Genomic DNA, 22,089 nt, shown 5'->3' on the forward strand with positions numbered 1-22,089 from the left:
AATAGTTATACAATCATCTTCAAGAATCAAGGCTACTGGATTGTAGTTCAACAGTTTCAGGTATTTCCTTCTAGCTATTCCAATACACTAAAAACTAAAGGGGGATATCTATATAATGTGTAAGAATAAACTCCAGAATGACCTCTTGACTCTATGTGAAATCTCTCAGCCACTGAAACTTTATTTCATTTCTCTTCCCCCTTTTGGTCCAAGAAGGCTTCCTCAATCCCACGATGCCAGGGCCAAGCTCATCCCTGCAAATCATGTCCCATGTTGCCAGGGAGATTTACACCCATAGGAGTTATGTCCCAGGTAGGGGGGAGGGCAGTGAGTTTACCTGCAGAGCTGGCTTAGAGAGAGAGGCCACATCTGAGCAACAAAAGAGGTTCTCTGGGAGTGACTCTTAGGCACAATTATAAGTAGGCTTAGCCTCTCTTTTGCAGTAACACACTTCATAAGGGCAAGCCCCAAGATCAAGGGCTCGGCCTTGTAAATTTATAGTCACAAATTCTTGTGAGAATATCAGGTATTCTCCAGGTAGGGAAGTTTAATATTTCCATAGTTTCCCCCAGTCCCTCAAGGGGGCTTTGAAAACACATTTGTATTCTCTGCCCAAATTGCCTTGGGATGTATTGGGTTTGTACACTAACCTGTACAAACCAACCAGATTTCACTCCCTATTCAAAGTTCCATGTAATTGTGGTGCTTGAATAAACTGAACATACAAGTTAAATTATACAGTGTGCTACCAAAAAATATAGATTTTGCACCTAATAAACATCACTTCCTTTGGTCTCACACAGAAGTTGAAGTTTTAAAATACCATCATATCTTCCTTTACCCTTTAGTCTGATTTACCTTAGTCCTAACCAACTCCATTTTGTTCATATCTCTAAATGAAGTCTGATCTCTTTTTCAGACTCTTTAACTTTTGCTGTATGGGGTAATTCTGACATTCATAGCTGCCAGACTCTTGGCTCTGAGTCTCATGTGTCACACAGATACCCAAAGTTCCAGGGACTACCAGGTTATACACAAAGAGCTAGCATCTCAGAATTTAGAAACAGCCATTACAACTCAGGAATAGAAGTAACTGCTTTAAGAGCTTACAATCTAGGAACCTTTACAATAAGCCTTCCCCTGATAACCTATGCTCTCAGATTCAATTCTCAGAGTTTGCATATTATAGTTAGTCCATATTAGTGAGGCATTATAATGTTTGTCTTTTCATTTCTGGTTTATTTCACCCAACATACTGTCCTCAAGGTCCTTTCACCTAGTTGCATACCTCACATCTTCATTCCTTCTTGTAGCAGCTCAATATTCAATTTATGAATACACCACAGTTTGCCATTCCATTCTTCAGTCAATGTACCCTTAGGCCACCTCCATCCACTGTGAATTGTGAATACTGCCACCATAAACCCCACTGTGAAATGACCATTCATGTCCCTCCTTTCCGTTCTTCATAAGCAGGATCATATGGCAACCCTATGCTTAGCTTCCTGTGGAACCACCACACTGCCCTCCAGATGGACTGCACCATTCTACTTCCCCACCAACAGTGATAAGGTACATCTCTCTCTCCACATTTTCTCCAGCACCTGTATCCCTGTATTTAGTTTTCAGACAGTTTTATTCACACACCATACATTCCCTCCTAAGTAAACAATCAATGGTTCCCTATATAATCACATAGTTATGCATTCACCACCACTATCAATATGAGAACATTTCCATGTTTTCTAGAAAGAAAGAGGAAGATGCAAAAAAAAAAAAAAGAAAAAAGAAAAAAAGAAAGAGAAAAAAACGATGACTAAAAAAAAAATGAAAAAATAAAATATAATAAAAAGGTCAGACAACAACACTAACACCTAGAATTCAATACTCCTCCCTTATAACCCCCTTTTGTAGACATTTAGCTTTGGTATATTTCCTTTGTTACAATTAATGGAAGTATATTACATGTTATTGTTCACTATAGACCCTAGTTTGCATTGATTGTATTCTTCCCCAATACCATTCCATTTCCAACACCTTGCAAAGTTAACATTCATTTGTTCTACCTCATGTAAAAACATTCTTATATTCATACATTTAATCACAATCATTGACCACTCTATGTTTCACTAAGTTATATCATCCCAGTCTTTATCTTCTATCTTTCCTTCTGGTGTCCTACATGCCCCTAACCTTCTTCTTTCAACTGTACTCAGAGTCATCTTTGTTCAGTGAACTTACAATATTGTGCTACCATCACCCAGTATAGTGCTATCCATCTCTGGATCTATGCAATCAATCCTGCTGAACATTCTGTACTCCTTCAGCATGAAATGCCTGATCCTTATCCTCTCTATCTACTGGTATCTTCATTCTACACTTTTCTCCAAAACCTCTCTCTCCTTTCTTTTTCTATCTGCCTGTAGTACTCCATTTAATATTTCTTGTAGAGGAGGTCTCCTGTTCACAAACTCTATCAGTGTCTGTTTTTCTGTAAATATTTTAAAATCTCCCTCATTTCTGAAGGACAGTTAGGCTGGATATATGATTCTTGGTTGGCAGTTTTTCTCTTTCAGTATCTTGAATACATCATACCACTGCCTTCTTGACTCCATGGTTTCTGCTGAGAAATCCACACTTAGTCTTATTGAGCTTCCCTTGTATGTGATGGATTGCTTCTCTCTTGCTGCTTTCAGAGTTCTCTCTTTGTCTTTGACATTTGACAATCTGATTAGTAAGTGTCTTGGAGTAGGTCTATTCGGATCAATTGTGTTTGGGATATGCTGCCCTTCTTGGACCTGTAATTTTATGTCTTTCATAAGAGTTGGGAACTTTTCATTGATTATTTCCTCTATTATTCTTTCCGCCCCTTTTCCCATCTCTTCTCCTTCTGGGACACCTATAACATGTATATTTGTGCACTACATGTTGTCATTCAGTTCCCTGAGACCCTGCTCACATTTTTCCATTCTTTTCCCTATGTGTTCTTTGTGTGTAGGATTTCAGAAGTGCTGTCCTCTAGTTCAATAATCCTTTCTTCTGCCTCTCCAAGTCTGCTGTTGTATGTCTCCATTGTGTTTTTCATATCTTCTATTGTGCTTTTCATTTCCATATGTTCTGCCATTTGTTTTTTCAAGCTTACAATTTCTTCCTTATGGTAACCCAGTGTCTTCTGTGTCCTTCATCTCTTTTGTCACATTTTCCTTCAACTCACTGACTTGATTTGGAAGATTTGTTTGAACATCTTTAATTTGTTGTTTCAACTCTTGAATTTCAGTTGATGTGTTAGTTTGTTCCTTTGACTGGGTCATATCTATGTGTTCCTGGTGTGGCTCATGATTTTTTGCTGTCTAGGCATCTTATTTTCTTGTTTTCTCTTCTTTGCCTTGGGTTTTCTTTGATCTCTAAATTTCTTTGTTTCTCTTGCTCACCTGTTGTTAGATTGGCTCTGCCCCCCAGTTTTCCCCCAAAATCAGGTACCCACCATGGCCTGCCACAGGGATGGGAGGTAGGCACTGGGTTCCCCAGATAGTTCATGGTATGTGGAAATATAGATCTGCTGGCTTCCTGTGGTGCTCTGTTTTCCGCTGGCCAGCAAGACCTGGGTTTGTTTTAGAGCCCTGCTTTAACAGTTGGATTGTCCATATTTCTCAGCTAAAACAGGGCTGGGTTTCTGTGCAGGGCATTTAGACCAGCTCCTGTGGTCTGAATAAAGGGTCCGGAGCATCTTTATGTGTTCCTATTCCCTTGCACTTTCTGGACTTTCCAGAAGATGGTGGTGTTTGGTAACTTAATCATCCTCAGGGGCTGCTTTGCTCTGAGCACAGGCTACATCTACACAAGTGAGCAGAAACTGTGGTGTTCCTATGCCCTCACTTTGCCAGCTAAAATCTGGTTCTATGTGGGGCTACACCTGTGGCAAAATACTCCATCAGATGACCCAGTACTCCAGCCATCCAAAAGGCAAAGAAACGGCTGCTGCTGCTGCTTCCCTCAAAGGTGGAGGAAGGGTTTTCAGACCCAGGGCTGGAAATGCAGTCTCTGTCCACATTTTCTGTCTCTGTGTCCCTCACTGACCTGGGCCTTGAGATGTCCTCCCCTGTCTCCCAGGTCTTCAAACAGTGGGAGTATGTCTTACTGCTGTGAGAGATCTTAAAATCTGTGTCCCTAGTGGGAGGGCTTCCATCTGCTGATTCCATGCCTTTCCCACATGGAGAATGAGTGAGGAGGAGGAGAGAGGACCAGCTGGTCTGGGAAGGAAGATTCCTACCTGATATTTCTTCTCTTTCTTCAATTTGGCATCTGCAGGACCCTTCTCCAGTCTATATCCTCCTTCAGAGTTTCAAACAATTCAGAATTGTTCTTTTTTCATTGAATCTCTGGAGAGGAGTTTTCAATAGCTGTTTATGTCACCATGTTGATGACATCACTGTGCATATATGCATTTAATTCTATGTATTTTCTTCCAAGTATGGTTTTAGTTGCATCCTTCTAGTTTTGATGTCATATTTTCATTTTTGTTCCAATAAAACATTTTTAACTTTCATTGTAATGTCTTCTTTGACATATGGATAATTTAGATTATTTGCATAATTTCATATCATTTTAACCCAATCAGAGATTGAGCTAATGATGTTGGTATCATTTTTCTGGAGGTTCATCTATTTCTGATTCATTCCTATTCCTAGGCTTCAAAGCCTACAGTACTTGCAGGGCCCATATCCTTGGTGAGCCATAATCTCCAAGTTTTGTCCATCAGCATTCTGTTCAACTTTTCTGCCTCTCTGCTATTGCCAGAAACTGGAAAATACCTTGAGAAGAAAAACGGTGGGTGTTAACTTCTCTGTGCTCTCTTCTTTCTAGGACTTTAGCTCCTCATGTATTCCCTGCATTGTTAATTCTCTGATAACTTCAACCACATGATTTTAAATTGAGATAATTGTAGAGTCACATGCAAAGATGTAATACAGAAAGATCCTTTGTACACTTTCCCCAGTTTCCCCCAATGGTAACATTAAACAATTTTTTATTAGAGAAGTTTACAAGACAATCATGCATAAAATATAGGATTTCCATATACCACTCTATTGTTAACACCTTGCATTGGTGTGGTACATTTGTTTTCATTGATGAAAGCATATTTTTATAATTAAACTATTAACTATGGTCCAATGATTAAATTTATGGTTTAACTTAGGACTCACTGTTTTGTGCAATTCCATAGATTTTTTTTAAAGTTTTTATTTTACCAATGGTACATTTTGCAACATATAGTATAATATCACAATATTATTAGGATATTGACACTGAAACAATCCACTGATCTTATTCAGATCTCCCCAGTTTTACCTGTATGTATCTGTGTGTGTTAAGTTCTAAACAATTTTATCACTGGTGTAGGTTTGTATATCCACCACCACAGCCAAGATACTGAACAGTTCCAATACCACAGGATTCCTTGTGTTGCTCTTTTATTGTCACACCACTTCCTCTAACCCCCAACCCTCTTTAATCCGTGAAAACCACTAATCTGTCTTCCATTTCTAAAATTATATCATTTCAAAAGTGTTATATAAATGTAATTATACATTATGTCACCTTTTGGGATTGCCATTTTTTTCACTTAGTCTATTTCTTTGGAGATTCAACCAGGTTGCTATTATATTAGTTATATTAGTTATAGTTTGTTCCTTTTTATTGCTGAGTAGAATTCCATGGGGATGTACCAAAGTTTGCTTAACCATCCACCTGTTGAAAGTCATCTGGCCTGATTCCAATTTTAGGCTATTACAAATAAAACTGCTATAAACATTCATCTACAGGTTTTTATGTAAATATAAATTTACATCCTCTGGGATAAATGCCCAAGAGTGCAATGGCTGGGTCTTATGGTAGTAGTATATTGTTTTCCAGAGTGCTTCAATTACTTTATATTCCCACTAGCAATGCATAAGTGATCCAGTTTCTCTACATTCTTGCCAGCATTTGGTGTTTGTATTAGTTTGCCATGATTGCTCTAACAGATACCACTGACTGGTCAACTTACACAATAGGAATTTTTTTTTTAAATCTTCATTTTATTGAGATATATTCACATACCACGCAGTCATACAAAACAAATCATAATTCAATTGTTCACAGTACCATTACATAGTTGTACATTCATCACCTAAATCAATTCCTGACACCTTCATTAGCACACACACAAAAATAGCAAGAATAATAATTAAAGTGAAAAAGAGCAATTAAGGTAAAAAAGAACACTGGGTACCTTTGTCTGTCTGTTTGTTTGTTTGTTTCCTTCCCCTATTTTTCTACTCATCCATCCATAAACTAGACAAAGGGGAGCGTGGTCCTTATGGCTTTCCCAATCCCATTCTCACCCCTTATAAGCTACATTTTTATACAATTGTCTTCAAGATTCATGGGTTCTGGGTTGTAGTTTGATAGTTTCAGGTACCTACCACCAGCTACCCCAATTCTTTAGAACCTAAAAAGGGTTGTCTAAATTGTGCATAAGAGTGCCCATCAGAGTGACCTCTCAGCTTCTTTTGGAATCTGCCACTGAAGCTTATTTCATTTCCTTTCTTTTTTTTTTTTTTTTTTTTTTTTTTTTTTTTTTTTTTTAAAAAAGCAATAGAATTTTTATTTCACTGTTCATCTTTAAAAACTTCAGGATTGATCTTTCATAGCACCACCCAGTGATGAGAATCTTAAGGGCATTCTGAGATTAAAGAATTAACCCTCTAGTAATGATTAGAATTGATTAAAATATTTTTATTTTTTTTTTTTTTTTTTTTTTTTTTAAATCATCATTTTATTGAGATATATTCACATACCACGCAGTCATACAAAACAAATTGTACTTTCGATTGTTTACAGTACCATTACATAGTTGTACATTCATCACCTAAATCAATCCCTGACACCATCATTAGCACACACACAAAAATAACAAGAATAATAATTAGAGTGAAAAAGAGCAATTGAAGTAAAAAAGAACACTGGGTACCTTTGTCTGTCTGTTTCCCTCCCCTACTTTTCTACACATCCATCCATAAACTAGACAAAGTGGTGTTTGGTCCTTATGGCTTTCCCAATCCCATTGTCACCCCTCATAAGCTACATTTTTATACAACTGTCTTCGAGATTCATGGGTTCTGGGTTGTAGTTTGATAGTTTCAGGTATCCACCACCAGCTACCCCAATTCTTTAGAACCTAAAAAGGGTTGTCTAAAGTGTGCATAAGAGTGCCCACCAGAGTGACCTCTCGGCTCCTTTTGGAATCTCTCTGCCACTGAAGCTTATTTCATTTCCTTTCACATCCCCCTTTTGGTCAAGAAGATGTTCTCCGTCCCACGGTGCCAGGTCTACATTCCTCCCTGGGAGTCATATTCCACGTTGCCAGGGAGATTCACTTCCCTGGGTGTCTGATCCCACGTAGGGGGGAGGGCAGTGATTTCACCTTTCAAGTTGGCTTAGCCAGAGAGAGAGGGCCACATCTGAGCAACAAAGAGGCATTCGGGAAGAGGCTCTTAGGCACAATTATAGGGAGGCCTAGCCTCTCCTTTGCAGAAACAGTCTTCCCAAGGGTAAATCCTGTGGTAGAGGGCTCAACCCATCAAACCCCAGTCCCCTATGTCTGTGGTCATGTTAGCAACCATCGAGGTGGGGTAGGCCAATACCCCTGCATTCTCCACAGGCTCCTCAAGGGGGATCTACATATTTTTTTCCCTTTTTTTTTCTTTTGATTTTTTTTTTTAAATCAACTGTATGAAAAATAAAAAAATAAAAAAAGTAATTTAAAAAAGTACAATAAAAGAACATTGCAAAGAGACCATAACAACGGAGTAAGAAAAAGACAACTAACCTAAGATAACTACTTTACTTCCAACATGTTCCTACTCTACCCCAAGAAAGTTACCTAATATAGCAACATTTCCGTGAACTTGTTCCTACTATACCCGTCAGAAATTAACAGACCATAGTCATTCCTCGGCATTCCCAGAACGTTAAATTTACCCATGATAGCTTATCTATTCCTCCTGGATTATTGTTCCCCCTTCCTTAATTGCTCTCTATTGCTAGTTCCCCTACATTCTACATTATAAACCATTTGTTTTACATTTTTCAAAGTTCACATTAGTGGTAGCATATAGTATTTCTCTTTTTGTGCCTGGCTTATTTCGCTCAGCATTATGTCTTCAAAGTTCATCCATGTTGTCCTATGTTTCACGAGATCGTTCCTTCTTACTGCCGCGTAGTATTCCATCGTGTGTATATACCATATTTTATTTATCCACTCATCTGTTGAAGGACATTTGGGTTGTTTCCATCTCTTGGCAATTGTGAATAATGCTGCTATGAACACTGGTGTGCAGATATCTGTTCCTGTCACTGCTTTCCGATCTTCCGGGTATATACCGAGAAGTGCAATCGCTGGGTCGAATGGTAACTCTATATCTAGTTTTCTAAGGAACTGCCAGACTGACTTCCAGAGTGGCTGAACCATTATACAGTCCCACCAACAATGAATAAGAGTCCCAATTTCTCCACATCCCCTCCAGCATTTGTAGTTTCCTGTTTGTTTAATGGTAGCCATTCTAATTGGTGTGAGATGGTATCTCATTGTGGTCTTACTTTGCATCTCTCTAATAGCTAGTGAAGCTGAACATTTTTTCATGTGTTTCTTGCTCATTTGTATTTCCTCTTCAGAGAACTGTCTTTTCATATCTTTTGCCCATTTTATAATTTGGCTGTCTGTACTATTGTCATTGAGTTGTAGGATTTCTTTATATATGCAAGATATCAGTCTCTTGTCAGATACATGGTTTCCAAAAATTTTTTCCCATTGAGTTGGCTGCCTCTTTACCTTGTTGAGAAATTCCTTTGAGGTCCAGAAACTTCTAAGCTTGAGGAGTTCCCATTTATCTATTTTCTCTTTTGTTGCTTGTGCTTTGGGTGTAAAGTCTAGGAAGTGTCCGCCTAATACAAGGTCTTGAAGATGTTTTCCTACATTATCTTCTAGGAGTTTTATGGTACTTTCTTTTATATTGAGATCTTTGGTCCATTTTGAGTTAATTTTTGTGTAGGGGGTGAGGTAGGGGTCCTCTTTCATTCTTTTAGATATGGATATCCATCTCTCCCAGCCCCATTTGTTGAAAAGACCATTATGACCCAGTTCAGTGACTTTGGGGGCCTTATCAAAGATCAGTCGGCCATAGATCTGGGGGTCTATCTCCAAATTCTGAATTCGATTCCATTGATCTATATGTCTATCTTTGTGCCAGTACCATGCTGTTTTGACAACTGTGGCTTTATAATAAGCTTCAAAGTCAGGGAGTGTAAGTCCTCCGACTTCGTGTTTCTTTTTCAGAGTATCGTTAGCAATTCGAGGCATCTTCCCTTTCCAAATAAATTTGATGACAAGTTTTTCCAAGTCTGCAAAGTAGGTTGTTGGAATTTTGATTGGGATTGCATTGAATCTGTAGATGAGTTTGGGTAGAATAGACATCTTAATGACATTTAGCCTTCCTATCCATGAACATGGAATATTTTTCCATCTTTTAAGGTCCCCTTCTATTTCTTTTAGTAGAGTTATGTAGTTTTCTTTGTATAGGTCTTTTACATCTTTGGTTAAGTTTATTCCTAGGTACTTGATTTTTTTAGTTGCTATTGAAAATGGTATCTTTTTCTTGAGTGTCTCTTCAGTTTGTTCATTTCTAGCATATAGAAACATTACTGACTTATGTGCATTAACCTTGTATCCCGCTACTTTGCTAAATTTGTTTATTAGCTCTAGTAGCTGTATCATCGATTTCTCAGGGTTTTCCAGATACAAGATCATATCATCTGCAAACAATGACAGTTTTACTTCTTCTTTTCCAATTTGGATGCCTTTTATTTCTTTGTCTTGCTGGATTGCCCTGGCTAGCACTTCCAGCACAATGTTGAATAACAGTGGTGATTGCGGGCATCCTTGTCTTGTTCCTGATCTTAGAGGGAAGGCTTTCAGTCTCTCACCATTGAGTACTATGCTGGCTGTGAGTTTTTTCATATATGCTCTTTATCATATTGAGGAAGTTTCCTTCAATTCCTACCTTTTGAAGTGTTTTTATCAAAAAGGGATGTTGGATTTTGTCAAATGCTTTTTCAGCATCTATTGAGATGATCAATTGATTTTTCCCTTTTGAATTGTTCATGTGTTGTAATACATTGATTGATTTTCTTATGTTGAACCATCCTTGCATGCCTGGAATGAACCCCACTTGGTCATGGTGTATGATTTTTTTAATGTGTCTTTGGATTCGATTTGCAAGTATTTTGTTGAGGATTTTTGCATCTATATTTATTAGGGAGATTGGCTGGTAGTTTTCCTTTTTTGTAGCATGTTTGCCTGGTTTTGATATTAGATTGATGTTAGCTTCATAAAATGAGTTAGGTAGTGGTCCATTTTCTTCAATGTTTTGACAGAGTTTGAGTAAGACTGGTGTCAGTTCTTTCTGGAAAGTTTGGTAGAATTCCCCTGTGAAGCCATCAGGCCCTGGGCATTTATTTTTGGGAAGATTTTTGATGACTGATTGGATCTCTTTGCTTGTGATGGGTTGGTTGAGGTCTTCTATTTCTTCTCTGGTCAGTCTAGGTTGTTCATATGTTTCCAGGAAATTATCCATTTCCTCTACATTATCCAGTTTGTTGCCATACAGTTGTTCATAGTATCCTGTTATAATTTTTTTAATTTCTTCGGGATCTGCAGTTATGTCACCTTTTTCATTCATTATTTTGTTTATATGGGTCTTCTCTCTTTTTGATTTTGTCAGTCTAGCTAGGGGCTTGTCAATCTTGTTGATCTTCTCAAAGAACCAACTTTTGGTGATATTTATCCTCTCTATTGTTTTTTTGTTCTCTATGTCATTTATTTCTGCTTTAATCCTTGTTATTTCTTTTCTTCTACTTGGTTTAGGATTGGTTTGCTGTTCATTTTCTAGCTTCTTCAGTTGATCCATTAGTTCTTTGATTTTGGCTCTTTCTTCCTTTTTAATATATGTGTTTAGTGCTATAAATTTCCCCCTTAGCACTGCTTTTGCTGCATCCCATAGGTTTTGGTATGTTGTGTTCTCATTTTCATTCGTCTCTATATATTTAGCAATTTCTCTTGCTATTTCTTCTTTAACCCACTGATTGTTTAGGAGTGTGTTGTTTAACCTCCAGGTATTTGTGAATTTTCTAAGTCTCTGATGGTTATTGACTTCTAATTGTATTCCATTGTGGTCAGAGAATGTGCTTTGAATAATTTCAATCTTTTTAAATTTATTGAGGCTTGTTTTATGTCCCAGCATATGATCTATTCTGGAGAAAGTTCCATGAGCACTAGAGAAGTATGTGTATCCTGGTGATTTGGGATGTAATGTTCTATATATGTCTGTTAAATCTAATTCATTTATCTGATTGTTTAAGTTTTCAATTTCCTTATTGGTCTTCTGTCTGGTTGATCTATCTATAGGAGAGAGTGATGTGTTGAAGTCTCCCACAATTATTGTGGAAACATCAATTGCTTCCTTTAGTTTTGCCAGTGTTTCTCTCATGTATTTTGTGGCACCTTGATTGGGTGCGTAGACATTTACGATTGTTATTTCCTCTTGTTGAATTGCCCCTTTTATTAGTATGTAGTGGCCTTCTTTGTCTCTCAAAACATCCCTGCATTTAAAGTCTATTTTATCTGAGATTAATATTGCTACACCTGCTTTCTTTTGGCTGTAGCTTGCATGAAATATTTTTTTCCATTCTTTCACTTTCAATGTCTTTGTGTCCCTGTTTCTAAGATTAGTTTCTTGTATGCAACATATTGATGGTTCATTTTTTTTAATCCATTCTGCGAATCTGTATCTTTTAATTGGGGAATATAATCCATTTACATTCAACGTTATAACTGTGAAGGCATTTCTTGAATCAGCCATCTTATCCTTTGGTTTATGTTTGTCATATACATTTTTCCCCCTCTCTATTAATATCCTTTAATATACCCATACCGAATCTCTTTAGTACTGAACCTTTCTCCAAGTCTCTCTCTCCTTTCTTTGTTTCTCTTTCTGTAGGGCTCCCTTTAGTATCTCCAGTAGGGCAGGTCTCTTGTTAGCAAATTCTCTCAGCATTTGTTTGTCTGTGAAAAATTTAAGCTCTCCCTCAAATTTGAAGGAGAGCTTTGCTGGATAAAGTATTCTTGGTTGGAAATTTTTCTCACTCAGAATTTTAAATATATCATGGCACTGCCTTCTCGCCTCCATAGTGGCTGCTGAGTAGTCACTACTTAGTCTTATGCTGTTTCCTTTGTATGTGGTGAATTGCTTTTCTCTTGCTGCTTTCAGAACTTGCTCCTTCTCTTCTGTGTTTGACAGTGTGATCAGAATATGTCTCGGAGTGGGTTTATTTGGATTTATTCTATTTGGAGTTCGCTGGGCATTTATGATTTGTGTATTTATGTTGTTTAGAAGATTTGGGAAGTTTTCCCCAACAATTTCTTTGAATACTCTTCCTAGACCTTTACCCTTTTCTTCCCCTTCTGGAACACCAATGAGTCTTATATTTGGATGTTTTATATTATCCATCATATCCCTGAGGTCCAGTTAGATTTTTTTCTGATTTTTTTCTCCATTCTTTCTTTTGTGCTTTCATTTTCCATTCTGTCATCTTCCAGGTCACTGATTCGTTGTTCAACTTCCTCTAGTCTTGTACGATGAGTATCCAGAATCTTTTCAATTTGGTCAACAGTTTGTTTAATTTCCATAAGATCATCTATTTTTTTTATGTAGTCTTGCAATGTCTTGTTTATGGTCTTCTAGGGTCTTCTTGATATACTTTGTATCCTGTACTATGGTCTCATTGTTCATCTTTAGTTCTTTGATTAGTTGCTCTATGTAGTTTGTCTCTTCTGGTCTTTTGATTTGGGTGCTTGAACTTGGGTTATCCATATCATCTGGTTTTTTCATATGCTTTATAATTTTCTGTTGTTTTTGGCCTCTTGGCATTTGCTTAACTTGATAGGGTTCTTTTGTGATTTGTAGACCAATTGAAGTCCTTATCTCTAATTTATCAGATCTATAGCTTCGTGGAGTACACTTTCTCTAACTAAGCAGCAGGTGGTGTCCACGAGCCACCTGTTCTCCACAAGCCAGTTCTCCCCTGCTTTGCCTTTGTGGTGAGTGGGGGAGTGAGTCTAGTGGGGTCCAGTTGGTGTACCAAGCTTGCGTGTGTAGTTGGTGTTGCCCGCCCTGTATATGGGGTGTGTGTCTGGGCGGTCAGGGAGGGGGGGTGGCTCTAACAATCAAATCTCCCTGGTGTTCTTGGAGTTTTAAAGCTGCTGCAATAGTCTAATCCTTCAGTTCAGTCCTGCCACCGTTTGTCTCTGCCACTGACCCACAAGTCCTTGGTTTTGGCGTATGGCTCCTGAGACTTGCGAGTGGGTCCCTCTTCCAGGCCGTGCACCCCCTGGTCCTCTGTTGAGGGATGACTGTGCTATGTCACAGGTGAGTGCTGTCCCTCCAAGGCGGTTCTGGGCTGCTGGGCTGTGTAGGGAGGCTCCCAGTCTGCTGAAATGATGGCTGAATGGGGCTTTGTTAATTTACACTGCTCCACCTTCCAAACTCTGGGACAACCAGCTGAGGGTGCAGGGAAGGCTAATGTCCATGCCCAGTTTTGTGGTGTGTGCATGTTATTTGAAGCACTTCCGTCACACTGGGTTGTCTGGGGCAGCTCTGGGCTATGGGGCTGGCGATGGGCAGGAGTGTTTCTTGTTCACCAGGATGATGGCTGTGAGCGGACACCCCCCTTTTCTTGGGAAGTTGTGGTGTTTAGTGAATTTTCTCAGCCACTGGATTATTGCCTTTTGTCTCAGAGCTCTCTTTGTTCTGCTCTTGTCTTGACCTGCCCAAATTGCAAGTCTTTGAGGCTTTCCGTATTGGGCTTCTTAGAGTAATTGTTTTAGAAAAAGAAAAAAAAAAAAGTAAAAAAGGAAAAAAAAAAAGCCGTCTTTGCAGATCTAATGGGTTATTGAAATGCTAAGAGGCAAAGCAATTAGGGCCAGTAAGGAAACATCCAGGGGCAGAGAGATCAGTTTTTCTTCAGGATTTGCATATGAGCCTCGGGGCCTGAGCTCTGCCCTTCCTCTTTTTATGTTCACCAGAACTCCAAAAATCCTCTGCTTTTATTTTGGAGTTTTTCTTTGCTGTTTTTTGCTATGCCTGTCTCCTCTCTGCTGGGCTGGCTGCTCTCAGATTCTCTGGTGTCTGTTCTCAGTCTATCTATGGTTGGAGTTTGGATCAGTAGAATGAGTTTCCGATAAGAGCTGCCACTGTAGTTCTCCCTTCTCCTTCCCAGCGCTGACGGCCCCTCCTCCCACGGGACCGAGCCTGGCAGGGAGGGGTGAGGGTCCCCTGGCCACAAAAACTTACAGGTTTCGCTGATCTCAGGAGTTCGACGTGTTCATGAGTGTTGTACGAAGTATGCCCAAAGTCAAATTGCTCTGTGGTGTCCAGTCCACGCAGTTCCTGGCTTTCTACCTACTTTCCTGGAGGAGTAACTAAAACATACAGCTCACCAATCTGCCATCTTGCCCCGCCTCCCACAATAGGAATTTATTGTCTCAGTTTTGGAGGCTAGAAGCCCAAAATCAAGGTGTTGGCAGGCCATGCGTTCTTCGAAGTCTGTAGCATTCTGGTGGTGGCTTGCCAGCAAGCCATAATTCAGTCTCTGCTTCTATGACATGGCCATGTTTCATCAACTGTCTCCACCTCCTACTACACTGAATAGAAATTTCTTCTGCTTATAAGGACTCCAGTCATATTTGAGTAGGGGCCATCTTGATTCAGTTTGGCCTCATCTTATTAGGATCCTTGAAGATTCCATTTACAAATAAGTTCACATCCATAGGACTCAAGTTGGGACTTGAACATGTCTTTGTGGGGGATGTATTTCAAACCATAACAGAGTTGTGACTATTTTTTCATTTTAGCCATTCTTATAGGTGTGCAAACATCTTTTTTTAAAACATTTCATCCAGATTTTCTAGTGTTCTTAAGGGTAAGTTGATCAGCAACATGCTAAAAAAGCATTGTAACCAGTACTGAATCTTTTATTTTTTGAGGGATAGGACCCAGGAATGCAGATATTTTTAAATCTTCAAGGGTGATTCTGATTTGTGGCCAGGCTTATAAACCACTAGTTTCAGAAGATACAAGCTATGAGTGGAAAGTCATCCTTTGAAGAAACCATCATATCCAATGATGGGAATGTCATAGACCATGAATATATGTCATGGGGTAGTAGAGCAGAATGACATTTCAGAGAAATGAACAAGGATTCTATGACCCTAGAAAATAACAATTTTTAAAAATAATTTTTACAACTTTTGAAAATTCAAAATAGATTAATTGTAAAGAGATCTATTTGACCAAAAAAATAACTTTAAATTTGAATATCTAAATAATAAATGGCTGTTACCTAGAGCCATGGAGCAAAAAAGGGAAGGAAGGAAGGAAGGAAAGAAGGATGAGGGAGGGAGAGAAGGAAGGTAAGTTGATAAGGAGATGTTTCTAGGTGTTCAGTTCACCTAGAAAGGAAAAAAATGGAACAGACTCAGGTAGTAACTAATCAAGTTAATGGACTAATTTAAGGCTATCAGAATCACTAATGTGATCATTCAGAGGGTCAATCAATAAAATTACAGAGTACATGTTTCTTGGAATTACTTATTTAGTACTTTAGTCATTAAAATAACAGGTTGACAAAAGGACAAACAAACACAATCTTGCAGCATGTCTCATCAAGAAGAGCAATTTAGTGAGAATAAGGTGTCATACAGATCTATGAAAGCAATAAATATTGTAATTATTGTTCTTTTTATATTTGCAGTTATTCTGTTTAGTTATAAAAATTCTTGATTGGTAAGATAAATATAAATCTAACATCCTACAAACACCAGCTGTGGGTTTTGGGTGAGATGTGTGGGTGGTGTGGGTAGTGGTCGCACATGCGGGTTTGGACTCTGGGGGAGTTTAAGCCCCAGGGCTGGAAAGCTGGTTATTAACTATGCCAAAGATCAGTGTTGAGGCAAGTGGCATAGCCAAAGTAAGATGGATGCTGAGGCAGCATAGAAAAATTTTAGTAGTTATAACATATGAGGTCACTTAATGTTCTGGCATCACCTGGTACTGGCTCCGAAGAGCCAACTGTGCATCTCTTCCCAAAAATACACTTAAAAAAAAAAAAATCACTGACGACCCAGGAAAGTAGTGGATTGTGTCTCTATGAGGGAACTGAATTATACAAAGCAAAGCAGGAAGGGAAAATGTTGAAAATTCCCAAGGCAAAAAAAATGCCTCATGAAGAGCAGAGACATCAATTAGAAAATCAGAGTATCTTATATAAAAAGGAGCAAGTTTTAATAGCCTAACGTGGACACAATAATTGTAATAGTCCCTAGATTGTAAGCTCTTACAGCAGTTAACTCTATCGCTGAATTGTAAGGCCTATCTCTAAACTTTGAGATGCTGATCCCCTAGCGTATAACCTGATTGGTCTCTGGAACAATGCATATCTCTAAGACACCTGAAACTCAGAACTAGAGCTCGGCAGATATGAATGTCAGTATTAGTGCATACAGCCACTGTCAAAAAAAAAAAAAAAAAAAAAAAAAGCTGAAAAAGAGCCCAGACTTCAATTAGTGATATGAATGAAGCAGGTCTGGTTAAGACCAGGGCAAGCCAGGCTAAAGGATAAAGGTTGAAACTGATTGTGTTTTAAAACTTCAACTTTCATATGAGACCAAGGGAATAGATATCTATTTGGTACAGGATCTAAATTTTCTAAACAGTACAACTCTACAGTCGATTTGTTCAGACACCACAATCACATGGAACTTTGAATAGGAAGTGAGATATGGTAGGTTAGTATAGGCTGGAGTGAAATAGTGACACATCCTAGAGTAATTTGGGCAGACAATAAAAAATATATTTACAGCCTCCCCCTCCCCAGCCCTGAGGATCTGGGGGAAGGTGCGGATGTGTTGGACATCCTCACCTGGACTGGTGTTGATGTTGTCACGAGCATCGGGACTGGCGGTTTGATGTGCTGAACCCTCGAGCATGGGACTTGCCCTTATGAAGCTCATTACCACAAAGGAGAGTCTAAAGTTGTATGTAATGGTGCCTAAGAGTCTCCCCCTGAGTACCTCTTTGTTGCTCAGATGTGGCCCTCTCTCTCTCTAACTGAGCCATCTCGACAGGTGAACTTGCTGCCCTCCCCCCTACGTGGGACCCGACCCCCAGGGGTGTAAATCTCCCTGGCAACGCAGAGTATGACTCCCGGGGATGAATGTGGATCTGGCATCGTGGGACTGAGAGTATCTTCTTGACCAAAAGGGGGATGCAAAATGAGACGAAATGGTTTCAGTGGCTGAGAGATTCCAAATGGAGTCGAGAGGTCACTTTGGTGGACATTCTTATGCACTATATAGATAACACCTCTTAGGCTTTAATGTATTGGAATAGCTAGAAGTAAATACCTGAAGCTACCAAACTCCAACCCAGCAGTCTGGACTCCTGAAGACAATTATATAATAATGTAGATTACAAGGGGTGACAGTGTGATTGTGAAGACCTTGTGGATCACACCCCCTTTAGCTAGTGTATGGATGAGTGGAGGAATGGGGATAAAAACTAAAGGACAAATGGGGTGGGATGGGGGGATGATTTGGGTGTTCTTTTTTCACTTTTATTTTTTATTCTTGTTCTGGTTCTTTCTGATGTAAGGAAAATGTTCAGAGATAGATTGTGGTGATGAACGCATAACTATGTTATCATACTGTGGACAGTGGATTGTATAGCATGGATGATTGTATGGTGTGTGAATGTATTTCAATAAAACTGAATTTAATAAAAAAAAAAAGTCAAAAAAAAAAAAAAAAAAAAGGAGCAAGTTTTAGAGCAAGGGATTTACGGGAAACAAGGAAAAAGAGAGGTGTCTGCCCAGTTCCCATTCTGCCTTACTCTGGTAACAGACAACATTGGCCTCTGCCTCTCCAGTGAGGCAACCAAAGAGTCCTGATTAATACCAAAAGCCACGTGCCACTTTGGAGAACTGGTGGTAATGACACCAGAATGTATAGTCAGGGCTGGTCAGGGCACATAAAGTAGGTCTAAGCAGTCAAACCTACTCATCCTCCTGTGCTCCTTACCTGGATTAATGGCACCAGGATCCACCCCATCACTGAAGCCAGAAACTTGGGCTTCTTTCTTAACTTCAATACCTTCTGATAATGTGGCAAATTTTCTTACTGGCTATCTTAGAATACATACTGGAAAATCCCCTGGGCTCCTCCAGCATTCCCTCTTTGACAGCAAACTATAGGACTCAATGTTGCTACTTCCTCATATTCCCCAGCAACATCATTGCCATAGTACCAGTCTTTGCTGGTCACTGAAGAGAATTTTCAGGTCACTCTCTGCAAGCAATATCTGCAAGCCTATGCATCAAGCCTGACTATTGTACAATGTTAAAGGAAAAAATTCTCAGACTTCCAGGATTAATTATTTAGTTATTACACTAAAATTATTTTTAGTATAATGTTATTTAAATATATCCAAACCTAACATTTGGTATAAATTTCTTATGCTTATAGCTACTATGCAACTATAAAATAAAAACAAAGCTACATACTAAATATGAACCAACTTACAACTTAATAAAATTAAAATGAACAACATTTACTATGATGAGTGGTGCTGTTTTGCTGAAACTAAATCACTTCTCACAATGTGGATTCAGCACTAAGTGCTTCAGAGCAGGTTCTTTTGCATTTGGCAACTTGATACTACCTTAGGCAGAGAGATGACTCAATTATAAAACTTTCCTGTTGCTGAATTACATCCATCCCTTCGTTTATGCATTCTTAGTTTATAAATTTTAGATAAAAACCCTGGATATTTATACCTGCCATTTATTTTTAAATATTTTTAGATTTTATGAGTTTTTTTTCCCCAAACCAAAGATACTCTAAATGAAAGATAAATTCACAGCCACTGTACTGTTAATGAGTGGAGAACTGATGGCAGTACATTGAGGGGGGGGGATATTTTGATGCTTGTATTGAGTCAGTCTGTTGGCTGTGGGGTACCTGTGTCTGCTGAACAACCAATCAAGGTGTTTTAAATGAACATTTTGTATTGTTTATTTTTAATATCAAAATATTTAAACTAGAAAAAGAAAAGTTGGAAAAAGTATTAACTGAAGTTGTGAAACCTAAGGGGGGGAAATCTTATTTTAAGTGAAAAATTACTAGTGATAAAATAAATCAAAACAAGACAAACATTAATGGCAGTGAAAGCTCCAAACTTTCTATGTAAGAGGAGCTTTGGGTGGTAAATAGGTTTGGAAAGAGGACTAAGAGACTTATCTTGAAACATACTTTTATAGCAAGCAAACTTTTGTATTTTTTTTTTACATCAGCTTTATTGAGAAGTAATTTGCATACAAAATAATTCACTAATCTAAAAAGTACTATTTGATGAATCTTAATAAATGTTTACAGTCATGTCACCACAACCACAATCACGAAAAAGATCACAGAATTTTCCTATCACTCTCACAAGTTCCTTTGTGATTTGCAATCAATCTCATACATCCACCTCTGACCCCTGGTATATGTGTATATTCACTTTGGTGAGGCATCTGTTCAAATCTTTTGCCCATTTTAAAACTGAGTTGTTTGTCTTCTTCTTGAGTTGTAAGAGTATTTTAACATTCTGGGTATAAGTCCTTTAGCAGATTTATCTTTTGTGAGTATTTTTTTCCAGTCTGTGGCTTACCTTTTCATTTTCTTAATGTTTTTGAAGAACGAGTTTTTTTTTTATTTTGATGAAGTCCAATTTGTCATTTTTTCTTTTTCTTTTATCGTTCAGGCTGCTGGTGACTAAGAAATTTTTGCCTAACCCAAGGTCACAAGGATTTTCTTCCACGTTTCCTTCTAGATCTCTTATTTTTAGCTCTATGATCCATTATTTATGATGTGAAGCAAAGGATGACTTTCATTTTTGGCATATGATATCTAATTGTTCCATCAAAATTTGTTATAAAGACCATAATTTCCCCCAGTGAATTACTTTGGCACCTTTGCCAAAATTTTGTTTGCCATAAATGTGCCAGCACTCTGTTTTATTTAGCTTGTATGTCTATTTGGGGAGACTGAGGGATGTGTGAAGCTGAATATTCGGTAATTAATTCTCCCCAAGACATCCTTGCATTTATACTGGTTAAGTTAGATGTGCTTCAATTGCTTTTCCAGTATCATTCATAAATCTGAAGACTTTAGAAGATTTGAATAAGAAAACTTTATGAAGTACATAAATTAGTTTATGAAAACAGTTTTAACCATTTTAATAGTGTATGCTTGGGTCATTTCAAACTAAACTTAAAACTAATGGTCCTTGAAGATTTATTCTTTTTTTTTTTATTTTTATTAAATCCAGTTTTATTGAAATACATTCACACACCATACAATCATCCATGATATACAATCCACTGTCCACAGTATGATAACATAGTTATGCGTTCATCACCACAATCTATCTCTGAACATTTTCCTTACATCAGAAAGAACCAGAACAAGAATAAAAAATAAAAGTGAAAAAAGAACACCCAAATCATCCCCCCATCCCACCCCATTTGTCCTTTAGTTTTTATCCCCATTCCTCCACTCATCCATACACTAGCTAAAGGGGGTGTGATCCACAAGGTCTTCACAATCACACTGTCACCCCTTGTAATCTACATTATTATATAATTGTCTTCAGGAGTCCAGACTGCTGGGTTGGAGTTTGGTAGTTTCAGGTATTTACTTCTAGCTATTCTAATACATTAAAGCCTAAGAGATGTTATCTATATAATGCATAAGAATGTCCACCAGAGTGACCTCTCGACTCCATTTGGAATCTCTCAGCCACTGAAACCATTTCGTCTCATTTTGCACCCCCCTTTTGGTCAAGAAGATACTCTCAGTCCCACGATGCCAGGTCCACATTCATCCCCGGGAGTCATACTCTGTGTTGCCAGGGAGATTTACACCCGTGGGAGTCAGGTCCCACGTAGGGGGGAGGGCAGCAAGTTCACCTGTCAAGATGGCTCAGTTAGAGAGAGAGAGGGCCACATCTGAGCAACAAAGAGGTACTCAGGGGGAGACTCTTAGGCACCATTACATACAACTTTAGACTCTCCTTTGTGGTAATGAGCTTCATAAGGGCAAGTCCCATGCTCGAGGGCTCAGCACATCAAACCACCAGTCCCAATGTTTGTGACAACATCAACACCAGTCCAGGTGAGGATGTCCAACACATCCGCACCTTCCCCTAGATCCTCAGGGCTGGGGAGGGGGAGGCTGTAAATATATTTTTTATTATCTGCCCAAATTACTCTAGGATGTGTCACTATTTCACTCCAGCCTATACTAACCTACCATATCTCACTTCCTATTCAAAGTTCCATGCAATTGTGGTGTTTGAACAAATCGACTGTAGAGTTGTACCATTTAGAAAATTTAGATCCTGTACCAAATAGATATCTATTCCCTTGGTCTCATATGAAAGTTGAAGTTTTAAAACACAATCAGTTTCAACCTTTATCCTTTGGCCTGGCTTGCCCTGGTCTTAACCAGCCCTGCTTCATTCATATCACTAATTGAAGTCTGGGCTCTTTTTCAGCTTTTTTTTTTTTTTTTTTTTTTTTTTGACAGTGGCTGTATGCACTAATACTGACATTCATATCTGCTGAGCTCTAGCTCCGAGTTTCAGGTGTTTCAGAGATATGCATTGTTCCAGAGACCAATCAGGTTATACGCTAGGGGATCAGCATCTCAAAGTTTAGAGATAGGCCTTACAATTCAGGGATAGAGTTAACTGCTGTAAGAGCTTACAATCTAGGGACTATTACAATTATTGTGTCCACGTTAGGCTATGTTCTAAGATTCAATTCTGGGTTTACACATTGTAGTTAGTCCATATTGGTGAGGCATCATCCCTCTCACCATGTTTTCTCCAACACTTT

This window comes from Choloepus didactylus, chromosome 1 (assembly GCF_015220235.1).
Source record: "Choloepus didactylus isolate mChoDid1 chromosome 1, mChoDid1.pri, whole genome shotgun sequence".
Lineage (NCBI taxonomy): Eukaryota > Metazoa > Chordata > Mammalia > Pilosa > Megalonychidae > Choloepus > Choloepus didactylus.